Raw genomic sequence first — 13,436 nt, forward strand, 5'->3', positions numbered from 1 at the left:
AACACAGGAAATGGAATTGGGCCGGGCATATCAGCAGAAGAACAGACAACAGATGGACTACATCAATTACTGTATGGAGACCAATGGTGGGAAACAGAAACCGGGGAAGACAGTGCAAGAGATGGAGAGATGAGATAGATCAATACTGGGGAACAGTAAATTGGTTCAGCAAGGCGAGAGATAGAGCTACCTGACGGAGACATGCTGAGGCTTTAGTCCAGCAGTGGACCGACAATGGCTGATGATGATCATTTATAAATATAGTTGAAGGTAGCTATTTAGCCAGTTCTGAAGATTTGCACGTGCAAAATGAGCGTGGAGACAACGTTGAAAATGCACAAAATGTGCCCATTTAACAATATATTAAATTGATTCAAGGCTAATGAACATACCAAAGTCTAACCGTTAATATGATCTGAGATTGACCGTATAAAAATAAATTGCGATTTGCCATTTTGATACAAACGCACGGGTATATGGTCGAATCCAACGAAAAGTGTACACGGCATGTTCAGGGCCATAACTTAAAATTAGCTATTTAGCCAGTTCTGAAGATTTGCACGTGCAAAATGAGCGTGGAGACAACGTTGAAAATGCACAAAATGTGCCCATTTAACAATATATTAAATTGATTCAAGGCTAATGAACATACCAAAGTCTAACCGTTAATATGATCTGAGATTGACCGTATAAAAATAAATTGCGATTTGCCATTTTGATACAAACGCACGGGTATATACGCAAGATTCACGTTGAAATTTACATTTTGTACGGCGTCACGACAGTGCGTGCAACTCGCTGAAAGTCATGATATATGGATGTAGTGGTCCTTATTCTACCAAAATATTTGTTTTTTTGTATTAATTTGCTCAATTATCCACATCCGATCTTTTCAATGATGACCAGTTTTACTAGCTTCTCAAGTGGCAGCTCATCAAGTGGACTTCTAACATTGGATTGTAGTTAAAGCCATATTATAACATTTGCTGAGGAGGACGCCCTCACTGATTTTGTAAAATTCATTTTTTTACAAGATTATTTTGTACTTTATTAAACCAATTATACCCTACAAAAATCAAGGCTCTAGGTGCTGTAGTTTTGTCAAAATCCGAGATTTTGAATGAAACGATGGAACCGGCGTTTTATTATTACGATGGAATTATTAGTCGAACGCATACACGATGTTCATAACACACAGTACGTACACGGCGTGCGGGACGGTGATCTACACAACAAAGGGTCGTACCATAACTTGACCGAAGGAGTAGTACGTATTGGCGACATATGCGCTAGTAGTAAATTCCAATGTTCTTTGCTTTGCCGTAGTTGTTCGGCTCAAAAATAAAAAAGGATATATCTGACAGTAAAAACTAACATTTTATGGAAAGAAATGCTGATCTATTTTGTATGAAAATGTTATAATATGGCTTTAACTGATTACGTTGTAGTCAATGGGTGAGATCGCTCAGCGTGATCCAGAAACTAAACTACACTTGGTCGTCCAGATCACACGAGATTTAAAAATCCTCCGGGTAATTACCACATTACAGCCTACACAACTATCTGTAGAATTTGCAGCGATTTGTACAACTCTCACTAGGTCCTTGCTGTTAGATTGAATTGGTTTTAGAACAAATAGATGTCGTGTATGACTGACAGCTTAAGGTCTGGGGTATGAACGTTTGGACAGTATTTTTTTTTGGGACATTAGAGCACATCAGACATATCGAATTGCATTCTGAATACGAAGAATGTCATTCTGATATCAAATAATTTTAATTTTTGAAATTCGCAATTTAATACACATTTTATGGCAAATCATTAAAATTGATATTTTTGATATTTAACAGTACTTGAAGTAAACTTTATAAATCTGATGATTTATACTTAAAGTGTATGTAGGTGGGATGAAAAGCCGACGATCAATTGAAAATTGTGACCTTTCGTATTGAAGATATGGATTTTTTTCCCAAAACACCAACAAAAAAATAGGTCTTTTTGGGAAAAAATTCCATATCTTCAATATAAAAGGTCAAAATTTTCAATTGATCGTCGGCTTTTCCTCCCAGCTACATACACTTTAAGAATATATCATTAGTTTTATAAAATTTATTTCGAGGACTGTTATATATCAAAATTTGAAAAATATCAAATTTTTATAATTTGTCATAAAATTTAGATTATATTGTAATTTTCAAAAAATGAAAATTATTTGATATCAGAAAGACATGCTTCGTATTCAGAATGCAATTCGATAGGTGCTCTTATGTCCCACAAAAAATACTGTCGAAACGCAATAAACGCTCATTTTAGATCCCTTAAAGCAATAATGTGTGATTTGCATAAAGAATAGATTCCAATATATATGTTAGTTTTCACTGATCACAATGACAGTCTTTATGCTCCATGAACTGAGCTCTGAAACGTGGTATAAAACGTTGATATGATTACACATTATTATAACTCGTCATTATGTTCTGATTAAGATATAATAGTAAAAATTCATCAAAATACATCACTTATGGGTAAATGTGACATCTATATGCCCATGCTAATGTACATGATGTATATGGAGTAGCCTATCAACTTCAGCAATAAATAAACACATAAACGAACAAGCAACAACAACACAAAAGACAAAAAATAAATAAACAACCAAACACCTACAGTATACGGTATCCCTTTTTACATACGGTTAACGGTTATACAGGGTGTCCCCAAAAAAAGAAGCCCCTCATTGCGCCCTCTTTTTCTCCTATTTCTGAAAAGTTGATTAAATGTATGCTGGTATGTAAAGAAACCTTTAATCGTTAGCTTTAATAAACCAAAACAATGATTTCAATCGGCTCACAACTTTTGAAGATATGCCCTTTTGAATAAAAGTACCCGTTTTTCACTCTGTCCACGGATAGCAAACAGAGTGGTTGGGATGGGTCATGCTGTGGAGTGGCCTGCACGATCACCAGACCTCACACCACTTGATATTTTTCCTTTGTGAGAAAATCCAAGATCTTCGCAAACGTATTACTGAATGCATTCGCAAGTATCCGGCGCACAAGGATGGTACACAACGCAATTGATGCAATGAGAACCTATGTTGCATCCATTTACAGTGAAATCTGTATTCGCCAGGGAGGCAACCAGGTAGAGGACAGAGCAGCACAGTAAACTCACTTCAGAAGAACCAAAGACAAACCAAACAGCTTTTTAGGGCTACCTTTTATCCTAAAAAGAGAAATGACTTATGTTGTAAATAAAAAAAGAAAGCAAGAAACAACAAAGTAAGAAAGTAAGAAACAGAATAAAACAAAAAGGGATACATAACCAAGAAAAAATAATTACTTGCAAGTAAAGCAAATAAATGACACTATTAACAAAATCCATTGCCCATAAATCCACCGGTAAAGCCCATTCCATAAATAAAGTTATTTTATAAAGTTATCATTGAGGAATGTTTGATATTCATGCATGGTATGTGTACTCCTTTCCAATCTTTGAAGTAGCCAAACCTTCTCCGTGGACAGAGTGAAAAACGGATACATTTCTTTAAAAGAGCATATCTTCAAAAGTTGTGAGCCGATTGATATAATTGTTTTGGTTTATTAAAGCTAACGACTCAAGGTTTTTTTACATACCAAAATATATTTGATCAACTTTTCAGAAATAGGAGAAAAACAGGGCGCAATGAGGGGCCTCTTTTTTTGGGACACCCTGTATCATTTCATTTTTTTTATTGCATCCTTCTGATATCATTGTTCTATTAGGTCAAGGTAAAATATCAATTTCTCAGCACTTTAAGCTTAACATTGCGAGCGTGACAGCTAAATTACTTTTACTGCCAATCTTCAAAAGTGGACTTGACACTGACGTTCCCATTTTAATGCAATTGAGCGAGAGTCGTCTGTTATAGCTTCGTGCTTCGTAAGGTTGAACTGTCATGAACCAAACTTGTTAAGACGTGTGTAAATCGCTCGATAAAATCACAGGTTTATTTTCTTGTCTCTGATTACAAGTTTCTTGTGTTTAATTTGTAGTTGCTGAACACGACTAACATGTGTATTTTGGAATGTTTGTCATGTTCGTGGTATTAACGTGGCTCGCCGTTTAGAAAATCTGGACATGTTTTTTCGAGATCTCACGGTACTAATTGTACCACATGGTACCTCTCAACTTTATTTGGCTGTTTGGCGAATAGGTGAAATGTTCATAGTATCCGTCATTTTTTCTTTTTTGTCTTAAGGGCTAAAGACAAAAGGGGCCCTGTTAAAAGAATTCTTAAGACATGTAAGATCAGGTGCTGTCCCATCAAACTGGAGGACAGCAAACATTCTCTGGCATCTTTAAAAAGTTGGCAACTACCGTCCACTGTCAAACACCGGGTTGACCTGTAAATAATGGAACATGTATAGCCTATAATACCAGCAGCATCGAATGGTGTTTATAGAAGAAAACAACATATTGAATACTCGCAACACGGGTTCAAGCAATAACGCCGCTGCTATATAGCCTATACCCATATTTGCTCACCAGTAAATTTATCTTCCTAAAAAGCCTGGGCAATCATGACCAATTGGCTGCCTTAATAGATATCTCGAAGGCTTTTGAAGCCATACCACATCAAATAAGTTGTACTACATTGTATGGTGTACTTGGTGAAATCTATACATGGATTGATAGAATACAGTAGAATCAGTTATACCTAGGCTAACAGAAAATCTTTATTCGGTTTCTTTCCTAGTTCAAGTTCAAACGCTATGCCCGATTTTACGAGTTTGACAACTTTTTGCCATGTTCGCACATATCAAGTTTCATAGATCTTAGAACAAAAGCAAATGTTGTTCATGTTATTTAAATTCACATTATTTACATTGGTAAATAAATAATATGATATTTATTTCAAATTTATCAAAGAAATACCACCTATTATTTAAAATTGTGCACGATTCAACTCAATTCAGTCACTTTTGGTGCACAAAGAAAGAAAGGGCCACAAGCTGTGTTTGGACTACTTTAGTCAATTGGCGATATCTTCGCTTGCAGACTACCGATTTTATTAAAACAAAGCTTATGTAGTAGCTTAGGAAATTACCTTGACGACCAAGTAACATTAAATACAATTTATTAGTGACATGTTTGTCTAATACTATTTTCTAATTTGTATAATATTTTTGGTTTCAACCTGTATGTTATCGAATGGGGTTTTTAACAATTATTTAACTTAAGGGGTACTACACCCTGTGGTAAATTGTGACTATTTTGCATTTTTCTCAAAAATAATAACACACTGGTAACAAAAGTTATGTATATTATAGGGGCAAGGAATCAATTACTACACTGAAATTTCAGTGATTCAAGACAAGCGGTTCAGTATATATGACAGGAAACGAGGTACATCTTAACGGTACCTTATTTCTTATCATAAATAACGAACCGCTTGTCTTGGGTCACTGAAATTCCAGTGCTAATTTGTGAGTCTCGCATTGTCTTATTCTCAAATTGTCTTACATTGTCCTGAAAATCAATCAGAATGAGGCCAAACACATCTGAAGCAGACTTTTATTTAAAAAAATATTATTTAAAAAACGGGAGCCTCCAACACATGCTGATGTTAACAATGCTCATCATTGCTCATTAGATGGCTAAACAAGTGCTCACACTACGTCAATTTGTTTTTGATAATCAGGTTCTGCGTTGCATCCGGAAACACTAAAAGGATTGAGGAGAATTAACAAAATGTAATGTTGTACTCTTTGAAACAATGATTGAAGTACATTGTTTATACAAGTTACTCTATAGCAGTGTTGTGAATGGACTCCCTTGATTCATTAAAATGGAATGATGTGTGCAGTCAGTCTAGCTTGGGAAAACGCAACTAGGTTAATATAAAACCCATATTCGGCAAAATATGCTATAATACTTACTCAATTTGCATAAGTAATATGATCACATTTTATTTATTGTCTATTATTATTACAAACAGGATATCATATCACGATAAATACTTATCGCGAATGGCAATTAAAATAGAAGGTGCGCATTTAGCCTAGCTATATTCATGTGCAAAACACACCAACATAGTCAAAAATTTTAGTAGCTTTATATGAGATAGCTCTCAAAAGGAGATAATATTTGTCTGAAAAATTATTGCCTTGACTCTAGGCAATAGATGATATGATATGATCTTCGCATAATTTGATTAAGCTTGATACTGATATCTCAAAAGAAGGTATCGTCCTCAACAAGTGTAAACTCTGTACTTAAAGTAAGATCATTATCTTCTACCATGAATGCATTATAATACACATATGGAATGATTGTTGTTTATGAGTACAATGGTAAGAATATTTTCACAAGGTGAAATATGGACTGTTCCATTCAACGAGGCATTGCCTAGTTAAATGGAACAGTTCATATTTCACCGAATAAGAATATTCTTTCCATTAAACGAATAAAACCCATTCCGTTTCTTCCACTTAATTTTAGAAATCACCAGGAAAACAAAACAACAATTACAATTAAAAAAGTATAAAACTATATTTATATGAGAAGCGACACCCACACCTATATTTGGCAAGTCGAGGTAGTCACTGCGCGCTATACGCTCGCATTTGGTAGCTGCGCGTGAGTGCAATGGAAATTGACTAAACACAGCCAAATTAAAAAGTCTCCAGTAGTTCCATCCTCATTTAATCAGAGTCTGATGAGTTTATGGCATAATAATTTATATAATAATTTTCTATACATTTTCCTTGGGTTGTACCCATATTGAATACTGCCCTCCTATTGTGTAGTTCATGCTTCGAAAATGCTGCTATGTTGGGTGCAAAAGTCTTTAATTTATGCGTTATATAAATAGCATTATTGGGTTCCACATCGCACACTGTTTTTATAACGCTGTCACAACACGAATAAAAGATTAGTATGATTCATATTACAGTTAAATCACCTTAATTCCGTTTTATTTTTTTTACTTTCAAAAACCTGTCTATTAATCGGCAGTTGTAAGTACGGTCATCCCTAAGTAGATTATAATCCCTTAGCTAGTTTTAGCATTTCTATCCAAAAAGGAAAAGCTGAACATTATAATAAAACTATACCCCCAATGAATAGCAACTTCTAAGAGACTAGAAGAGAAAAGGAAGTCATGGTTCCACTTTCAAGTCGTGACATACTTACGACCGCCAACAGCATACACATTGATTTCGTATTACACCCACTGTACCTTGCCCGTAGAATTGGGTTATTTTGAGAACTTGTCCTATCGAATAGTGTAATTGTCAACTTCAGCGACATGAAGTTAAAACTGGTTTTGTGGATTGACCTAATTGTCTTTATAGTAGGTATATCACCCCAAAAATAAGCGCAGCAGAAACATGTTATTTGACGCTTTTAATTGAATCATCGTTATGAATGCTTCAAAAAACAAAAAACAGAATTGAAATCGGATAATGCAAAGTGATGTAACGTCAACTTGAAGATACCCGGAAATCTGGTGAAAACCTGGCACAAATTGCTATAAATGGCAAAATGGTAATTTTTGGGATTTGTAATGCTTATTCGGACACTTACTTAAAAAGGTAGCATTGATTTAAGTATCACAGATTAATTGCATATCTTTCCGGACTTCGTTAAAGAAAACAAGATTAAAAAATCTCTCCTCGAATAAATGTAATAAATCCACCAAATATACAATTTTAGCCATTTTGACCAATCTGCAGACAAATAAAAGCTTAAAAAATGACTAAGTCCAGCTAATTAATATGCAAAAATAATGCCAACAGAGAACCGTACATGATATGAGGATGCGGTTTTTTTTGCACACATAAGTACCCAATGTTCTTTCATTTGGTAACAAAAAAATACAAAAAGTCATTAATTATGCAAATTAGCTAATTACATCTAATTATATATTTATGCCATTCTTATGTTAATTAGGCATATGTAATTTTTACTTTTTTCAATGTTTTATTTATGTTTTATTCATACAGCATGATTTTGTCAAATATGAACCTGCTGTGATGTTGAATAAAGAAACTGCAGTTAATTGCCTAAGTGCACCGAGTTTTCAATTGGTATAGGGAAGTGTTTCACTCATTGTCCAAGGAAAAAAAATACATGATAACAAACACTGGTATTTCAGACAGGTGGTACTAGATCCTCTATTTCGAGAGACCTATATTTATTGATTTATGGACGATCTAAAAAAATTCATAAAACAGGTCTTAACTCTTAAACTAGGCAGTGTTTAATTTCGGCGGAGTTGATAGTGATTTAGGAAATGTTTCACCTACCATATATTAAAAAGACAAATTATTGTGATCAATGAAACATAACGAGGAAATCGTTTTTTGACATGTATGTTTTCAAAAATTGGCCAACTTTGATCCGCGCGCTTTTTGATTCACTGTTATGTATGCGTGCACAGTATGACAGAATTATTGTGCAGCCACTGTGACATACCTATTTATAGGTGTGTTATATTTCCGCTCTTAGTCCTCTGGAATAACAAAAACATATCAGCCTGAAAATAAAGCTTGTTAAGACTTTAGACAGGAGTGCAATATGGTGCGGAGAGTTGGACACATCAATAATAGCAGCAGTAATGTGCATCTGGGGATGAATGCTAAATGTCAATGTAACCAATATCTAACATTGGCATTCTTTCTCCGTGAGCTTGGTGAATTCAGACAATTTCTAGGGAACGTGATCAGTCTATAAGTAATTCGTTGTTCAATACTTGAGTTATATTGGGTAAAAGGTCAAATGTCAACATTTGGATTCCACAGGGGACAAAAATTAGAAAATTCACTGATTTTGATTTTTTTAAAAGTCTCGGATTGTTCCGCTTGCAAAAACATTTACAAATTCATTTTGACAAAGGAACAATTTGAGACCAGTTGGATTAAAATTGGAATATTTTTCATTTTTGCCTATAACTCAAGAACTGTAAAAAAAAAAAAAAGTCACACTATACCTCTTCAGAATCCTTATGATGAGAGCAATACATTGGTATGATTTTAACAAATTCGCCCTACATAAGCGGCCATTTTGGATTTATGAAAATCAGGCACTGTTCAACTACTTGGATTTTCGGGGACTTTTGAAATGAATGGTGATTAAATGAAGGATGATATAATTAGTGGTGTGTTAAGCATAGGCGTAGATCCCGGGGAGATGGGGGAATAAATCCTCCCCAATATTTGATAGGGGGTGGTCCATACAATCATCGCCCAATGTTGACGAATTTATGTTTGTTTCTGATCAAATTAACCTCATATTTAGCAATTTCAGCCTAAAAAGTCTCAATTTTCTGCGCTTCGCGCGAATTTTCCAACACTTTTCCCCAGTTTAGCTTCAACATGCCAAGTTGTTCGCGCGCTTCGGTCGCATTTGTTCAATAAACTGTATTTCCAGAAATGTTCCCAACCCCATCCCCTAATGTCAAAAAGAAATCTACGCCATTGGCGTAAAGTCACCAAATTGCATTCTGAATGTCCTTCTAATTTTGATATTTTGAAATGACTGCAGACAAAGCCGGACTTAATGGAAAAGGTGTGCCGTATCACCTAAATACAGATCTGATATACTACAGGGTCACTAAATTAGGAAACTAAATTAACACAATGGCAGTAGTTTTACGTCAGAGGGTCAAAAATCACTTATTTTGTCAATATTTTCAAGTAATATTAACATAATATTTGGTACAATTTTTTTTAACCTTTTTATAACCAGACATTTAAATATTTTTAAAACGTTTCAACCATTGTCAAGTTGCGTTTAAACTTCAGTGCATAGAAACATGTTTGTGTTTGCTTGGTACAGGTAGTGCTCTCAAAGCAAAGTGCTTAAACCAGACTGATTAATATTGGTGTAGAAAGAAGTACTACTTTTGAGCCGCGAAGTAAACAAAGATTCTGGAATCAGACACGTTCATATCGGTACGTTACAAAACGTTAAATGTCGTAAAATCCAAATTTTTAGTTTAAAAAAATCATTCTCATGTCTACGAAGCGTTACTCAAAATTGTAGCTTAATCGCCCTTTCTCTCATTTTAGTGGAATGGTGTATCATGATGAAACCTTTAACTTTCATGCAAAAAGTACGATTTTATAATTTACGTTTGCTATGGCAGAAGGGGTTTAGAGGTCAGTTCAAATCGGTTAGATACGAAACGTTAAATGTCGTAAAATCCACATTTTTAGGAAAAAATATGAAATTTAGATTCTTTCCAAGGTTATGAAGCTTTGATCAAAATTGGCTCTGAGTAATGCAGCACATAAAGTCATGTTAAGGACTCGGTCACCTACCTTTGCACAGTATTTTGTGGGACCTGGAAGCACATTAGACACATTCTGATTACGAGGAATGTCTTCCTGGTATCAAATTATTTTTGTCTTTTGACATTTGCGAATAATACACATATTTGTATGGCAAATTATTGAAGATTGAAATTGAACTGTTATTATAATTTTAACAATCGGCATTTCATCTTTGAATTTGTAACAAAAATGCCTTTTGAAAAACATTTCTCCCGATTTTTTTAAATTTGTTCACCCCATGCCCCCCCCCCCAACCAAGAAAGCTGACTACACCCCTGGATATGGGCTAATACTTTACTTTGTTTATTAATTGGCTCTTTTTCAGTGGAATGCAAAACATTCATTTGACTTTGGTTGGTATTGTTAGACATGAGGAATAATAAGCCAATGCGCCGATCATTATTTCTATGTCTTCGTTTATGACATTTTTGTTACTGACATTACCCTATTCAGGTTTTGCAAGAAAGTAGAGTCCAAATTCCGCAGCGGATTTTTCGGTAAATCCCTCAAGTACTGCGCCATAATAAGTTCTTGAAACAAATCAAATGAAATCTCAACAACAGATGAAAATAAATTATGCATTGAAATTTAACACTGACTTTATTTCCATATTATATTGACAGCGTGTCATATTTTACCTAGCCTTGGCGCTAAGGCGAAATAACATCCATACAGAAATTTAAGACCCTCCTATACTTGAGGCTTACCAATGATGTTTCTTTTTTCAGATTGCTGTTTTTCTCTCTGATCCCAAAGTCATTTTTCATTTCGTCGATTCGTCACTAAACATGTGTTGCAACATTATTTTGAATAATCATTGTAATTTTAGTTGAAGCAGCAGTGCCGCTGAGAGCCATCACATTATTATGGCTTTAACATAATTCATTTTTAAAAATCATGTGAATTAGAAATGGAAAACGGTATTCTTCTTTTTTCCTTTGCTTTACTTACCCGTCAATGCATCCTTTCTTTACTATTTGCGGTCAGGGGCGGTGAGTCTCGCCCCAATTTCTGTGATAAGTCAGATTTGTTTTTGGATTCACAAATTGGAAGACTTGGTATGTTTCATAGAAAACAAGGATTACTTTCAAGTCTTTTTTTTGTAGGAGGGGTCTCGCCTCAATTTCTGTGATAAGTCATTTGTTTTAGATTTTCAAAATTTGGAAGACTTTATATGTTTTATAGAAATCAATGATCACTTCCAAGTCTTTTGTAGTACTTTAGGGTTATCCCTCATAATATCATATTTGAAATAAATAAATTTTAAAAAAGGGGGCTTCTCCTTTTCCTCGAACACTCTTGGAATATACCAAAAACTACAAGCAATGCGAATTTTAAAGTGTAAACAACTTCCCTCATGAACTCATCTAGACGAGAACCAAAAATCATTTTATGTGACCTTATGTAAGTGTTTTTCTTGAGGTACCTCATCGAAAAGGTCACACCCGTGCACCCAACTACTATACTCCTACTATTATATCCCACAAATAAGAACACTACGAATTCCGAGGCATTGTACTGGATTGGTTTAGTAATTACTTAATAACAGGAAACCATGTGTATATTATAACTCGTGTGAACCCAAAATGAATGATATTATATGCGATGTCCCTCAAGGTTCTATATTGGTTCTATGATATTGTTAACACATTTAAATTTTGCGACGGCGAACCTGGTGAACAATAATGTGTATTTAAATTTTATTCTGTTTGCACTTTGCAGATTGATACTACAATACTATACCCACACAAATATATGAGAAGCAAATTTTGGTTAATTAACAATGAACTAAAGGAAGTCAATTATTGGTGCAGAGCAAACAAATGATCAGTAAATGCCAGTAAAACCAATTGGGCCTATATGATACTGGGAACACCACATTTGACGTCCAAGAATAGGAACTGATTTAACAACAACTGAGATGTTAAGATCATTTTACACGAAATCGTTCTAGAAAGTTTAGACAATACCAAATTTCTGGGAGAAAACTTAACATGGAATTGTCATATTAACTGTAAATATAAATTGAATGGCAGCAATAATAATATTGAAAAATGAAAAGGCAGTTATAAGCAATTACAATAAAATTATCCCCAAAATGAAAAAAAAGAAGAAGAAGAAAAATATACGGTGTGAAAGACAAATATACATTGTTTGTGTGATCATACAGGAAGGTTATGAAATCAATTCATAACATAGGGTCCAAGGTCAACTTTCATTACATATTGCCCGCCCTTCGCAATGTAGCCTAAGTAGAATTTTTGTTGTTACCTAGCTGGGGGTTTTCAACCCCCCGAGCTACAATCAACGAAAAAAGTCTTGGTACGCTTGCGTGTAAATAACGGAAAACTGTCACCCCCTCTCCCCGCGCAATGTTGAGAAATACCAAGTCTTCAGCGGTTTCCCAATGTGTTCCAACATTGATTGATGGGGAGAGGGGAAGGGTAAATCATTGTTGTAGATGTCATGCTTGTTCCCAGGCAAAATATACATCATTTCCATGATCATATGAAATTCTGCACGGAATTTCGACAGAGTGTACCAAGCGTTCCAAGGACTTTTTTCGTAGATTGTCTCTGCCGAAGGCAAAATATTTCATCTAAATTTCGTTTTTGTCTCATAACTCAAAAACGGAATGTCGTATGAGCTTCTCATTGCATACGATTTGAGAGTGGATCATATGCTTTGGAATCATAACAAAATTGTTGATAAAGAAATTAGTTTCTTTAGGAAGTGGTCACTGCAATCACCCCTATGCTAAAATACACACATTTCGCAATTATAGCTCTAAACTGCTCTAAAATGTCGTTTTTGTCCCATAACTCAAAAACAGAATGTTGTATGAGCTTCATATTTCACAGGATTTGGAAGTAGACCATATACTTAGGAATCATAATACAATTGTTGATAAAGAAATTGGTTGGTTCAGGGAGTGGGCACTGAAACACCCCCCATACCCCAACTTACACGCATTTAATGAAATTTTTATGCTATATATCTCAAAACCGAGAAATCGTTTCAAACACATATCTCGTAATTACGGCTCTAAGCTGCATGATTCCGAGTTCCCTAATTTATTTTTAAAATTAATATTAAAGTTCACCTTCATAGCACTTG

This window comes from Amphiura filiformis, chromosome 8 (assembly GCF_039555335.1).
Source record: "Amphiura filiformis chromosome 8, Afil_fr2py, whole genome shotgun sequence".
In the NCBI taxonomy this organism is placed as follows: Eukaryota; Metazoa; Echinodermata; class Ophiuroidea; order Amphilepidida; family Amphiuridae; genus Amphiura; species Amphiura filiformis.